At 36.7% G+C, this 13,511-nt stretch overlaps 1 protein-coding gene across 12 annotated transcripts in view; it reads right to left on the minus strand.

The window, feature by feature from the left end:
* The window catches only part of Sntg1 (syntrophin, gamma 1), a 941,919-nt gene that overhangs the window by 248,262 nt on the left and 680,146 nt on the right, over positions 1-13,511 (minus strand). The window lies entirely within an intron of this gene.

Raw genomic sequence — 13,511 nt, forward strand, 5'->3', positions numbered from 1 at the left:
ATACATACATACATACATACTTTCAGTTAGACCAGCACCATTTGTTGAAGATGCTTACTATTTTTGGTGTCTTTGTCAAAATCAAGTGACAGTAAGTGTGTAGTTTTATTTCTGCACTAAATCCATCTGGCCCTGGGCTTTTGTTGGTTGGAAGGTTTTTAGTGAATTCTTCTATTTCCTTGTGAGATATAGGCCTGTTTATATAGTTTATTTGCTCTTGATTTAACTTTGGTATGTAGTATCTGTCTAGAAAACCTTCCATTTCATCTAGATTTTCCAGTTTTGTTGAATATAGGCTTTTATATTAGGATCTGATGGTTTTTTGATTTTCCTCTCTTTCTGTTGTTATGTCTCCCTTTTCATTTCTGATTTTGTTAGTTTGGATAATACCATTTTCCCCTTTAGTTAGATTGGATAGGGGTTTTTCTATCTTGTTGATTCTCTCAAAGAACCAGCTTCTGGTCTTGTTGATTCTCCTCTGTGTCGTTTTCTTTGTTTCTATTTGGTTGACTTTGGCCCTGTTTTTGACTACTTCCTGCCTTCTACTCCTCTTGGGTGAGTAGGTTTTTTTTTTTTTTGGTCTAGAGCTCTCAGGTGTGCTTTTAAGTTGTTAAGTGTAAGACCTCTCCAGTTTCCAAGGCACCTAGTGCTATGAACTTTCCTCTTAGCACTGCGTTCATTGTGTCTCTTAAATTTGGGTATGATGTGTCAACATTTTCATTAAATTCCAGAAAGTCTTTCATTTCTTTCTTTATTTCTTCCCTGACCAAGCTATCATTGAATAAAGACTTATTCAATTTTCACTTGTATGTGGGATTTCTGTAGTTTTTGTTGTTCTTAAAGACCAGCTTTTGGCCATGATGATCTGATAAGCTGCATGATATTATTTCAATCTTCTTGTATCAGTTGTTTTGTGACCAATTAGATGGTCGATTTGGAGATGTTACCATGAGATGCTTAGAAGAAGGTGTATTCTTTTGTTTAAGTGTGAAATGTTCTGTAAATATCTGTTAAATCCACTCGGCTCATAACCACTCTTAGTTTCACTGTGTCTCTGTTTAGTTACTGTTTCAATGACCCATCCATTGGTGAGACTAGAGTGTTGTGTGGGTTTCAATGTGCATTTTGAACTTTAGCAATTTTTTTTTTATGAATGTGTGTGATCATGCATTTGGAGCATAGATGTTCATAACTGAGAATTTCTCTTGATGAATTTTCCCTTTGTTGAATATGAAGTGGCCTTCTTCATCATGCTTGACAACTTTTGCTGAAAAATCTATTTTATTGGATATTAGGATGGGAACTTCTGCTTGTTTCCAGGGATGACTTTCTTGGAAGACCTTTTTATATCCTTTTACCCCGAGATATTGTCTGTCTTTGTTATTCAGGTGTGTTTCTTGTAAGCAGCAAAATGCTGGAACTTGCTTGCATATTTAGTCTGTTAGTTTATGTCTTTTTCTGTAAAAAAAAAAAAGGTGGGTTGAGTCCATTAATATTGAGAAATATTAAAGAGGGATGACTGTTGGTTTCTGATATTTTGTTTTTATGGGTGGTTTTATGTGCTTGTGGTTCTCTTCTTTTGGCTTTGTTGTGAGATGCTTAATATCTTGTCCTTTATTTGGTGCAGGTACCTTCCTTTTGCTGGAGTTTTCCTTCTAGGATCTTCTGTAGGGCTGAATTGGTATGTAGATACTGTTTAAATTTGGTTTTGTCCTGGAATATTTTAGTTTCTCCATCTATGTTGATTGAGAGTTTTGCTGGGTATAGTAGAACAGGCTGGCATTTGTATTTTCTTAGAGTTTGCAGGACCTCTGACCAGGCTCTTCCCTCTTTCATATTCTCTGTTGAGAAGTCTCATGTAATTCTGATATTCTAACTTTGTATGTTACTTGGCCTTTTTCTCTTGCAGCTGACCTCAAGAAACTTCTGTAATTCAAAGGACATAGTCAATAAGACAGACTGGCAACTTACAGATTGGAAAAAAAAAAAAACTCTTCACTAACCCCACAGCTGATAGAGGGCTAATATCCAAAATATATAAAGAACTCAAGAAGCTAATCACCAAAAAAACCAAATAAGCCAATCCAAAAATGGGGTATAGAACTAAACCAAGAAATCACAACTGAGGAAAATCAAATGGCTGGGAAATACCTAAAGAAATGTGCAAATTCCTTAGTGATCAGAGAAATACAAATAAAAATGACACTGAGATTCCACCTTACACCAGTCAGAATGGACAAGATCAAAAGCTCAGGTGACAACACATGTTGGAGAGAATGTGGAGAAAGAGGAACACTCCTCCATTGCTGTTGGGATTGCAAACTGGTGCAACCACTCTGGAAATCAATCTGGAAGTTCCTCAAAAAATTGGAAATAGATCTACCTGAAGACCCAGCTATACCACTCTTTGGCATATACTCAAAAGATGCCCCACCATGATACAGAGGCACATGTTCCACTATGTTCATAGCGGGCTTATTTGTGATAGCCATAAGCTGGAAATAACCTAGATATCCCAGGACAGAAGAATGGATACAGAAAATGTAGTTCATTTATACAATGGAATACTACCCAGCTATTAAGAACAAGGACATCCTGACTTTTGCAGGCAAATGGATCGAACTAGAAAATATCATCCTGAGTGAGTTAAATCAGACCCCCCAAAAAACCATGCATGGTATGTACTCACTAATAAGTGGATATTAGGGGAAAAAAACCATACAGAATACATAGGATATAGTCCACACATTTCAAAAGGCCAAAGGACCCAAGTGAAAATGCCTCAGTTCCAAATGGAAGAGAGATGAAAGCAATCACAAGTGGGGAAGGAGGGAGGCTTGGGAAGGAAAGTGGATTGGGTAGGGGGGCAGTGGAGAATAAAGGGGAACCTGATCTGGTATTTGGTGAGAGAAAAGAACTGAAGCCCCGAGGGGCGAGCAGAAAGAATGGAAACAGGCAACTTCAGGAAATTGGAGGTTGGGGGGACTCCTCAGAATGCACCAGAGACAAGGGAGAGACTCCCAGGACTCAGAGGGAGGTATCTTTGATGAAATGCCAAACAGTAGGGAGAGGGAACTTATAGAGCCCACCTTCATCAGAAAGACAGAACATCAAGTAAGGGATGGGGTTGCTATCCCACAGTCACATCTCTGACCTATAATTGTTTCTGTCTGAAAGAATTGCAGGGATGGAAATGGAGAAGAGCCTGAGGAAAAGAAGGTCCAGTGAGAGGCCAAAAGTGAGATCCAGCTCAAGGGGAGGTCCCAAGGCCTGATACTATTACTGAGTCTATGGAGCACTCACAAAAATGGTTCTATCAGACTGCCCTCCAAAAGACCCAACAAGCAGCTGAAAGAGTCAAATGCAGATGTTTGTACCCAACCAAAGGACAAAAGCAACTGACCCCTGTTGTTGAACCTCTAGGAGGACCAACAGTCTTAATTAATCTGGACCCCTGACATCTTTCAAACACTGGATCACCAAACAGGCAGCATACACCAGCTGATATGAGGCTCCCAACCCACATACATTAGAGGACTTCCAGATCTGTTCATTCAGAGATGATGCACCTAACTCTCAAGAGGCTGAAGGCCCCATGAAGTTTAGAGGTCAGATAGGTTGGGGGATGGGGACATCCACGAGGAGACAGGGTGGGGTGGGGAGGAAGTGTGGGATATGGAGAAGTTGGAGGGTGGGTGGGGATGGGGAAAGGGATATAGAGTGTAAAAAATGAATTATGAATAAAATTAAATTTTAAAAAGAAGCATGTACTTTCTAAAAAGGTATCTTATGATTTTTTCAGTGCCTCATGCTCAGAGAAATCAGAATAGGCTACAAGATCTCATAGAACTGGAGTTATGTATGGCTGTGAGCCTCAATGGGATGGTAAGAATACAATCTGTACCCTTTGAAAATGCAGCGAGTATTCTTAACTTCTAAACCATTTTCCCTAATTCTTCTAGCCAGATGTTTAATATTGAATTGGTCTGCAAAGTTCTATTTTATGGGTTTTTTTTCAAACTATGGACTAATTCTATATCAGTAGAATCTGCAGATTTATGTTTGTTCTCAGTGTGTATTCATACATCCTGAACCCTCATCAAACTCCTTGTTTTTTGATATTGTAAGGCAAAACTATGTATTCAAACTTTATCAGAAATCTAGTAACATATACCATTTTTAAAATTGAAGATAAACAATTAATGATTTACAGTTTTCAAAGATGATATCACACTATAGAAACTATAAACTTCTGGACTGGACACATGTGCCTTGACTTCTACACTGTGACAAAATATTATAACTTTAGAGTTTTGAATGTGTTTGAGCAAACAATTATTTTTTGAAAGATTGCAACTGAATTTAAGCATCAAACTTCTTAGGGATACAAAAGAATTGTTCCCTTCTTTATCACTAAAGTTTCTAGTTTTTCTGCAACTAAGATGTCATTTGCCTGAACTAAATTTTTCTACTCTCCAAATGCAAAGTTTTGTAGTTAGGGAAGAGAATGATGGCTCAGTGGTTAAGAACACAGGATGTTCTTGCAGAAGACCTAGGTTCAGTTCCTAACACCCACATGGCAAATCACAGCCATCCTTACCTCCAGTGCCAGGGAATATGACAACTTCTTATGGTCTCTCTGAGTATTACTGGCCACCCTGAGAATTAAAAGCTCATGATGCATTTACTTACATGCTTACAAGTAAACACACATATAAAACAAGAATAAATAATAACTTTTATTTAAAATTATACCTTATATTTTGCTACTTCATTTAAAGTTGAAATGCATTTTTATCTTTAGAACATTATTTTTAAAAGAGTTTATTTTCATATTTAAACATCATGTATCAAATATTTGTTTTGTACAACACAAAATATCAAATTCTGTACATGTATTTAAAATATTATGGAGAAAATATATACATATAAAGGAATATACAATAAGAATCTAGCGATACATTCAATGAACTTCACTCATATCATAAAGATGTAGTTGAATAGAAATATAAACAAGTAAAAATTTAAAAATTAAAAAGTCATATCATAGATTCATAGAAAGAACTACATAGAAAAAAAAAGGAGAAAGTACAAACTACTATTGTCATAAATAACTATGAAGCCACTTCAGAAGGCTCATAAAACTAAAGCAAATGCTGAAAGGATAAGAAGACTATGCTATTACAAAGGAGTTTATAACTTCACTGAAGTAGAAAGTAGCATGAAAAGAATCTAGCCATATTGAGTTTTATAAAAATGACCACAAAGAATATTCTAATCATTCTAGAAACCAAATAATGCACAAGAATTTTATTATTCCATCTTACAAGTAATTTATTTTAAGTAATTAATAAAATTGTGGTCTATCATAGTGAATTCACAATAGATAATTAGAAAATGATACTTTAAAATATTTACAATAGGATACTTTAAAACATGTATAAAATGCATACATTAAATCAAATATGTATAATATACCATCACTACACAAAATCAAAACACTGACCCTCCTATAAGCTACAATCTGTCTGCCTCACAGGAGGTCTCTGGTAAACAGGGAAACGTAAGAATTTCACCCAAATGCACAGACCAGCTAGGGCACACACAGAGCACAGCTGACATAGGACCTACCCACCCTCCTGAGCTCCATCTTGCTTCTAGTCTGCTTTTCCATGCAGGCCAGATCAGCAGCCAGATTCCCTCCCATTCCCTACCACCTGTGTACCTCCCGGGAGGTATGCAGTAACCAGGATACAGGAGGCCTGCTCTAACCAGATACAGCACTGCCTGCCTCCCTGGAGATTGGCTCCAATCCAGGTCACAGAGCTCTATATAACTCCAAGGAGGCTAGCTCCAGTAAGAGACTCCAGGACCAGTTAACACCAGAGATAACCAGATAGCAAAAGACAAAAACAAGGTCATAAGGGATAGGAACCAGTGCAATTTGGTACCATCAGAACACAGTTCCCCCACCACAACAAGCCCCAGATAGCCTAACATGCCTGAAAAGTGAGATAATGACCTGAAATTACATCTCATGAAAATGATAGAGGTTTTTAAGGAAGATATAAATAACTCCCTCACAGAAATACAGGAAAACACAGGCAAACAGGTGGAAGCCCTTAAATAGGAAACAAAGAAATCCCTTAAAGAAATTCAGGAAAATACAATAAAAAAGGTGAAGGAATTGAACAAAATGGTAGAGGAACTAAAAATAGAAATAGAAACAATAAAGAAAACATAAATGGAGTTAACCTTGGAGAAATCAGGAGCTACAGATTCAAGCATGAGCAACAGAATACAAGAGATAGAAGAGAGAATCTCAGGCATAGAAGATACCATAGAAGGTATTGACTCATCGGTCAAAGAAAACACAAAGTATGAAAAGCTCCTAACCCAAAATATCCAGGAAATTCTGGACACAACGAAATGATTAAATCTAAGAATAACGGGAATAGAAGAGGGCAAAGGATCCCAGCTCAAGGGGCCAGAAAACAGCTTCAACAAACACAAGAGATCTTCCCTAACCTAAAGAGAGAGACAAGCCATAAATGCACAAGAAACCTACAGAACACCAAGTAGATTTGAACAGAAAGGAAAATCCTCTCCTCACATAATAATCTAAACACTAAATGCACAGATAAATAAAGAATATTAAAAGCTATAATGGGGAAAAGGTCAAGTAATAAATAAAGGCAGATATATCAGAATTATACCAGACTTCTCAACAGACACTCTAAATGCCAGAAGATCCTGGACAGATGTTATCCAGGTCTGAAAAGAACACAAATGCCAGCCCAGGGTACTGTACTGAGCAAAACTCTCAATCACTGTAGATGGAGAAACCAAGGTATTATATGACAAATTTAAATAATATCTTTCTATGAATACAGCTCTATAGAGAACACCAGGAGGAATTCTCTAGAAAAGGAGGGTAACTATGCCCATAAAAATAAAAACAAACAAACAAACAAACAACCACACAACTACCTCCAGCACCAATAATAAGAGGAACAATCATCTGTCTTTGATGTCTCTCAACATCAATGGACTCAATTCCCCAATAAAAAGACACAGGCTAACAGAATTGATATGGAAACAGGATCCACCATACAATAAACACATTTCAGTAACAAAGACAGACACTATCTCAGAGTAAAAGTCTGGAAAAAAAATTCAAGCAAATGGTTTCAAGAAATAACCTGGAGTTAACAATCTAATATCTTATAAAATAAGACTTTTAACCAAAAATTATCAAATGAGATGGAAAAAGACACATCATATACATCATAGGAAAATCGCACCAAGAGGAAGTCTCAATTCTGAACGTCTATGACCGAAATGCAAGGGCATAAATGAAAACACAAAAAACAAAAATATATAAGAAACATGCAAGGAGTCGCAAGAGTAAAGTTTACAAAACTACAGCAAAATATTGAATGATCTCATATTCATAACTTGAAAATGTTAGGAAAACAAGAAGAAAGAATACCCCAAAATAGTAAATGATAAGAAATTATCAAAATAATAGCTGAAGTGAATGAAATTTAAATGAGAAAAATATACAAGGAAACAATGAAATAAAGAGTTACATCTTTGAAAAACTTAAGAAGGTTAGCAAACTTAACAAAATTATCCAAAAGAAAAATAGGAAAGATCTAAATTAATTAGAGTTCAAAAGGAAGCATCACTATCCTCTGATGTTAAATCAAGATAAGGAAAATACTTTTAGTAGATTCACACTAATGAGATACAATCAATAATTTTAAATTATATGAATAAAAAACCCGGGGTAACATGTATTTAGCTCAGAATTTTATCAGACCTTCAAAAAAAAAAAAAAAAAAAAAAAAAACAAACTAATACCAATGCTCTATAAGTGACTTGGTAAAATAGAAAGAAGAAAAAGATTTCCAAATTTTTTTTAACAGAACCAGTATTGCCAAAATATCGAAATCAGACAAAGATTCAGAGTAAAAGAGAATTATAAGCCAAGAAATCTGATAATCCCGGATGGAAAATCTTCAATAAAATACTTGCAAACTAAATTCAAGAATGTATAAAAATAGTATAACCCATGATCTACTTGGAATCTCCCAGAGATTTATATATATTGTTCAATATACATACATTTACAAATGGGATGCATCACATAGATTCTCAAGGATAAAAACTACATGGTTATCTCATAAGAAGAAGGAAAGGTTTTGGGTTTTTTTTTTGTTTGTTTGTTTGTTTTTTGTTTGTTTGGTTTGGTTTTTCGAGACAGGGTTTCTCTGTGTAGCCCTGGCTGTCCTGGAACTCACTCTGTAGACCAGACTGGCCTCGAACTCAGACATCTGCCTGCCTCTGCCTTTCAAGTGCTGGGCTTAAAGTCGTGCACCACCACTTACTCTGAATACACACACACACACACACACACACACACACACACACACACACACATACACACACACACACACACACACTAAGTGGATCATGAACTTCAACATAAATCCTGGTTTGTTCTATTTAAAGTAATAAAAAGTAAGACATATTTTAGATGTTATAGACACAGAAAAGAAGGTTCTAAATAGAACTCTAATAACAGAGGCATTAAGAGCAACAAATGACAAGCAACATTAAATGAAACTCAGAAGATTCTGTAAAGAAATGGATAACATCATTCAAGCACCATGCTATCCTATAGAATGGGGGAATAAAATTTACCAATTATACATATGACAGAGGGTTAGCATCTAGATTATACAAAGAACTCACAAACTAAACATCTAATTATAAAATAATCCATTTATAAAATGAGCCATTCAACTACACAGAGACATTCCAATAGCTGAAACAAAAATGGTTGGGAATCACTATATAAATAACCAAGAATGTTAGCCATTAGGGACTGCAAAAATAAGATGTTTTTGAGATTTCATCTTACCAAAATCATAATAGCTAAAACTTAAAAAATGTAGCAAGTGTTACAGTGGTCTAGAGTAAAGAGGAACATTTATTCACTGTTGGTGGAAGTCTGAACTGCTACAATAACAGTTGGAAATCAATGTAGAGGTTCCTCAACAGCTAGAAAATAGATCTACCACAAGATCCAGATATACAATTGGTGGACATATATCTAAAGGATTCTACATTTACTACAGAAATAATAGATTATCCATGTTTATTGCTGCTTCTTTTCAAAATACTCAGGAAATGGAAAGAGCCTATATGCCCATTAACTGAAAGATGTTGATGAAATGTGATGCATTTATGCAATCTATATCTCGGCCATTTAAAAATAAAATTACTAAACTTGATTTTATTTTAGTAGAATTGGAAACAACTACACTTAATGTGCTAACTTAAACCTACAAACACTGCACACTGCACACTTTCTCAAAATATTTAGACATACAAGTTTCAATTGGAATACTTACAGAAGCTAGGTATCTAATTAAAGGGCCTGGGAGGTATAGATGATTTCTAATGAAAGCTTAAATAAAATATAGTGTTACAAAGAGAAAAGGGGGAAAATATAAAGGGGAGGAATCAAGTTGGTTGTAGGATAGAAAGAATAAGTAGAAGAGGAATGGGGAATAGATAATACTAAAGACCTTTTGAAAAAGCCAACTAGACACCTAGGATTACTGAAATATTAAAAGGCAGACAAACACATATACACATGAATACTTGGAGTATAAATTGAGTCACACTATAATGAGAAAACAATGCCCAGGTTAGACACCATATGCTACCAAATAAAACCCCCAGTGTCAATAATGGACTACACCTTTTTTAGTTGTTATATCTTAGACCCTTTCCCAAATATTTTAGCCCACTGTCAATGCTACTGGTTACACACCAGCACCTTGATGGTAAGAATATTTCTGAAGATACCACTTTTTTATGTTATAGAACATAAAGAAAGCTAGCTGATATTCCACTGGGTCATCTATTCCTAGTGGTTAGTCTTCATGGTTCTTAAAGATACTGTATACATTACCAGAAGAGAAGAAACCTGAACCAAACAATAAAGACCTGCTTGGGAATGTATGTCCACCTGTATAATATGGGCATTGATGTTAGGAGTTACAAACCACTCTCTGTTTTGTTTGAATTAAGTCCTACTCCTTGAAACAAAACCTATTCCTGAGACTGTCAGTGGCTTCAAGAACCTATGGTTAGAAATAGCACGGGCTCTGGATAAAACCTATTAATTTTCTGGTAAGTAGAGATAGCAGTAAAATGAGGGTTTATTAATTATGGTCATACCCATGTGGTGTTTTGAATATGATTGGCCCAGGGAGTGTCACTATTTGGAAGTGTGGCCTTGTTGGGATGAGTGTGGCCTTGTTGGAGGAAGTGTGTCACTGTAGGGGTGGCCTTTGAAGCTCTGCCCAGTGTGGAAGAGTCAGTCTAATCCTGTTGATGTCTTTAGAACAAGGTGTAGAACTCTCAGCTTCTCTGGCATCCTACCTGTCATGCTCCTGCCTTGATGATAATGGACTAAACATCTGGACAGCAAGCCAGCCCCAATTAAATGTCCTCTTTTATAACAGTTGCCTTGGTCATGGTGTCTGTTCACAACAGCAAAACATTTACAAAGACAGTTGGTATCAGGGACTGGGGGTATTGCTATGATAGGCCTGACCATGTTTTTGTTTGGAAGAATGTGGATTTTGGGATTTTGGATTTGGGAAGAGAGAAATGCTTAAAATGAGGCATAATGGGCTATCCTACCCAGAATAAGGAAGATGGTACTCCTGAGGATGATTTGAGCTCTGTAGGCCTGCAGTCCCAAGAGTTTACAGCAGCAGAGAATTTCAGTATGTGGCCTACAGTCTGTTCTTGTGATATTTGGTGAAGAATGTGGCTGCTTTTTGTCCTTGTCCAAAAAGTCTGCTTGAGACTAAGGCAAAGGGATTTAGATTAATTCCTTGACAAAAGAAGTCTCAAAAGAGCCCAGGAGAATTTTGTGCAGGGTAAAAAAAAAAACTATGAATTTGTTTTCGTTCTTCAAGATGTAGACATACCCGTAGACCATCACCATTTGTTGAAGATGCTTTCTTTTTTCCACTGTATGGTTTTGCCTTTTTTTTTTTTTAATAAAAACTCAAGTGTCCTCAGGATTTCTGGGTCTTCCATTGACCAACATGTCTATTTCTGTGCCAATAATATGCAGTTTTTGTTGTTGTTGTTGTTAAATCACTATTGCTCTGTAATACAGCTTGAGGTCAAGGATGGAAATCCTCCTGAGGTACTTTTATTGTTGATGATTATTTTGGCTGTCCTGGGTTTTTCATTCTTCCATATGAAGTTGAGAATTGTTCTTTCAATGTCTATGGACCTCGACATAAAATGAAATACATGAAATCTCATAGAAGAGAAAGTCTAAAAAAGTCTCAAATGAATTGGTACAGGAGACAATTTTCTGAGCAGAACACCAATGGCTTAGGTTCTAAGACAATTGATAAATGGAACTCCATAAAACTGCAAAGCTTCTATAAGGCAAAGGACACTATCAATAAGACAAACAGCAGCCTTCAGATTGAGAAAGGATCTTCAGCAACCCTACATCTGACAGAGAGCTACTATCCCAAATTTGTAAAGAATTCAAGAAGTTGAACATCAACAACTCAAATAACCCAATTTAAAAATGTGGCACAGAGCTAAACAGAATTCTCAACAGGAAAATCTCAAATGGCAGAGAAGCAATTAAAGACAGGTTCACTATCCTTAGTCATCAGAGAAATGCAAACAAAAACAACTCTCAAACTCCATCTTATACCCATCAGAATGGCTAAGATCAGAAAGTCAAGCAATAATACATGCTGGCAAGGATATGAAGTAAGAGGAACACTCCTCCAATGCTGATAGGTGTGCAAGGTTGTATAACCACTTTGGAAATCAATTTTGGATATACCACTCCAGAGAATATGTCCAAAATATGCTGCACCATCCCACAAAGACACTTGAACAACTGTGTTCATAGCAGCTTTATTTGTAATAATGAGAAACTGTAAACAACCTAGATATACCTTAACTGAAGAATGGATAAATAAAATGTGGTGCCCCTAGACAGTAGAATACTCTTCAGCTATACACAGTAGAAAACTCTTCAGCTATGAAAAGCAAAGACATCATAAATTTCACAGGCAAATGCATGGATCTTAAGAATATCATCCTGAGTGAGGTAACCCAGTCCCAAAAGGATGTGTATGGTATACTCCCTTAAAAGTGGATATTAGCTATAAAATACAGTAGATACATGCTATAATCTATAGTCCCAAAGAAGCTAAATGAGAAGGAAGGCACAAGGGAGGATGATTGAATCCCACTTAGAAAGGGGAATAAAATAGTCCCAAGAGCCAGATGGAGGGAGGGAACTAGGTGGCAGACATAGAGGGGGAAGGGGTGAGTGATTCAGGATCATGTGTGAAGAGCGACAGGAGGAATGGCCAGATGTCCATGAGAATGAATAGAAATCTGCAACTGGCTGTGGTGGGGAGTAGTGGGCATCCCCAGGAAGAGACAGATACCTGGGATAAGGGATGCACCCAAGAATCAGTGAGGGTGTCCTTAACATTTGGGATATAGAACCTCATGTAGCCATGCAGAAACCCCAGTGGAGCAATAGGTACAACTCACCCAAACACCTTTTGAGCTAAAATTTATCCAGTCTACAAGAAATGAAGAAATAGAGGATGGAGAAGTGACTGAGGGAATTGGCCAACCAATAATTAGCCCAACCGGAGATTCATCCCATCGACAAGCAAAAATCCCTAAAACTATTAAAGATACTCTGTTATGCTTGCAGACAGGAATCTAACATGGCTGTCCTCTGGGAGGCTCCACCCAGAAGCTGACTCAGACAGATGCACACATCCACAGCCAAACAGTAGGCAGAATTCAGGAATTCTTATGGAAGAATAGGGGAAAGGATTGCAGCTTCTAAGGGAATATGAAAGACCAACAGAGTCAACTAACCTGGACCAAAGAGCATACAGGAGCCTAGGCCTTCCTTGACATATGTAGGAGATGTGAAGTTTGACCTTCATGTGAATCCTGAACAACTAGAGTGGGGGCTATCCCAAAAGATGTTGCCAATAAGTGGGATATTTTCTTCTAGTTAGGCTGCCTTCTCTGGTCTCAATGGAAGAAGATGTACCTATTCCATTGATATTTGAGGATGGGGGAATAACCAGGGTGTTCCCACTTGCTCAGAGAATTGAGGGAAGGATTGTAAAAGAGAGTGATAGAGACAATTAGAGGGATGTAAAGTAAATGAGTAAAATAAATAATTAAATAAATTTGGCTTAATTATGGGGAAAAGTTCATTAGAGACTTTGCTTTCTGGTTTAGTCTCATAAAGAACATTCGAACCAAACATAGTAAGCTTAAAAAGAAAAAATACAAAGTATATGGTTCAAGTAATAATAAAAGACACCAGGAAGTAAAACAGACCTGTATCCAGTATTGACAGAGATAAAGTAACTAAGGGAGCAATATCCCACCCAGCTAAATGT

The sequence above is a fragment of the Mus musculus genome, chromosome 1 (genome assembly GCF_000001635.26).
Source record: "Mus musculus strain C57BL/6J chromosome 1, GRCm38.p6 C57BL/6J".
Lineage (NCBI taxonomy): Eukaryota > Metazoa > Chordata > Mammalia > Rodentia > Muridae > Mus > Mus musculus.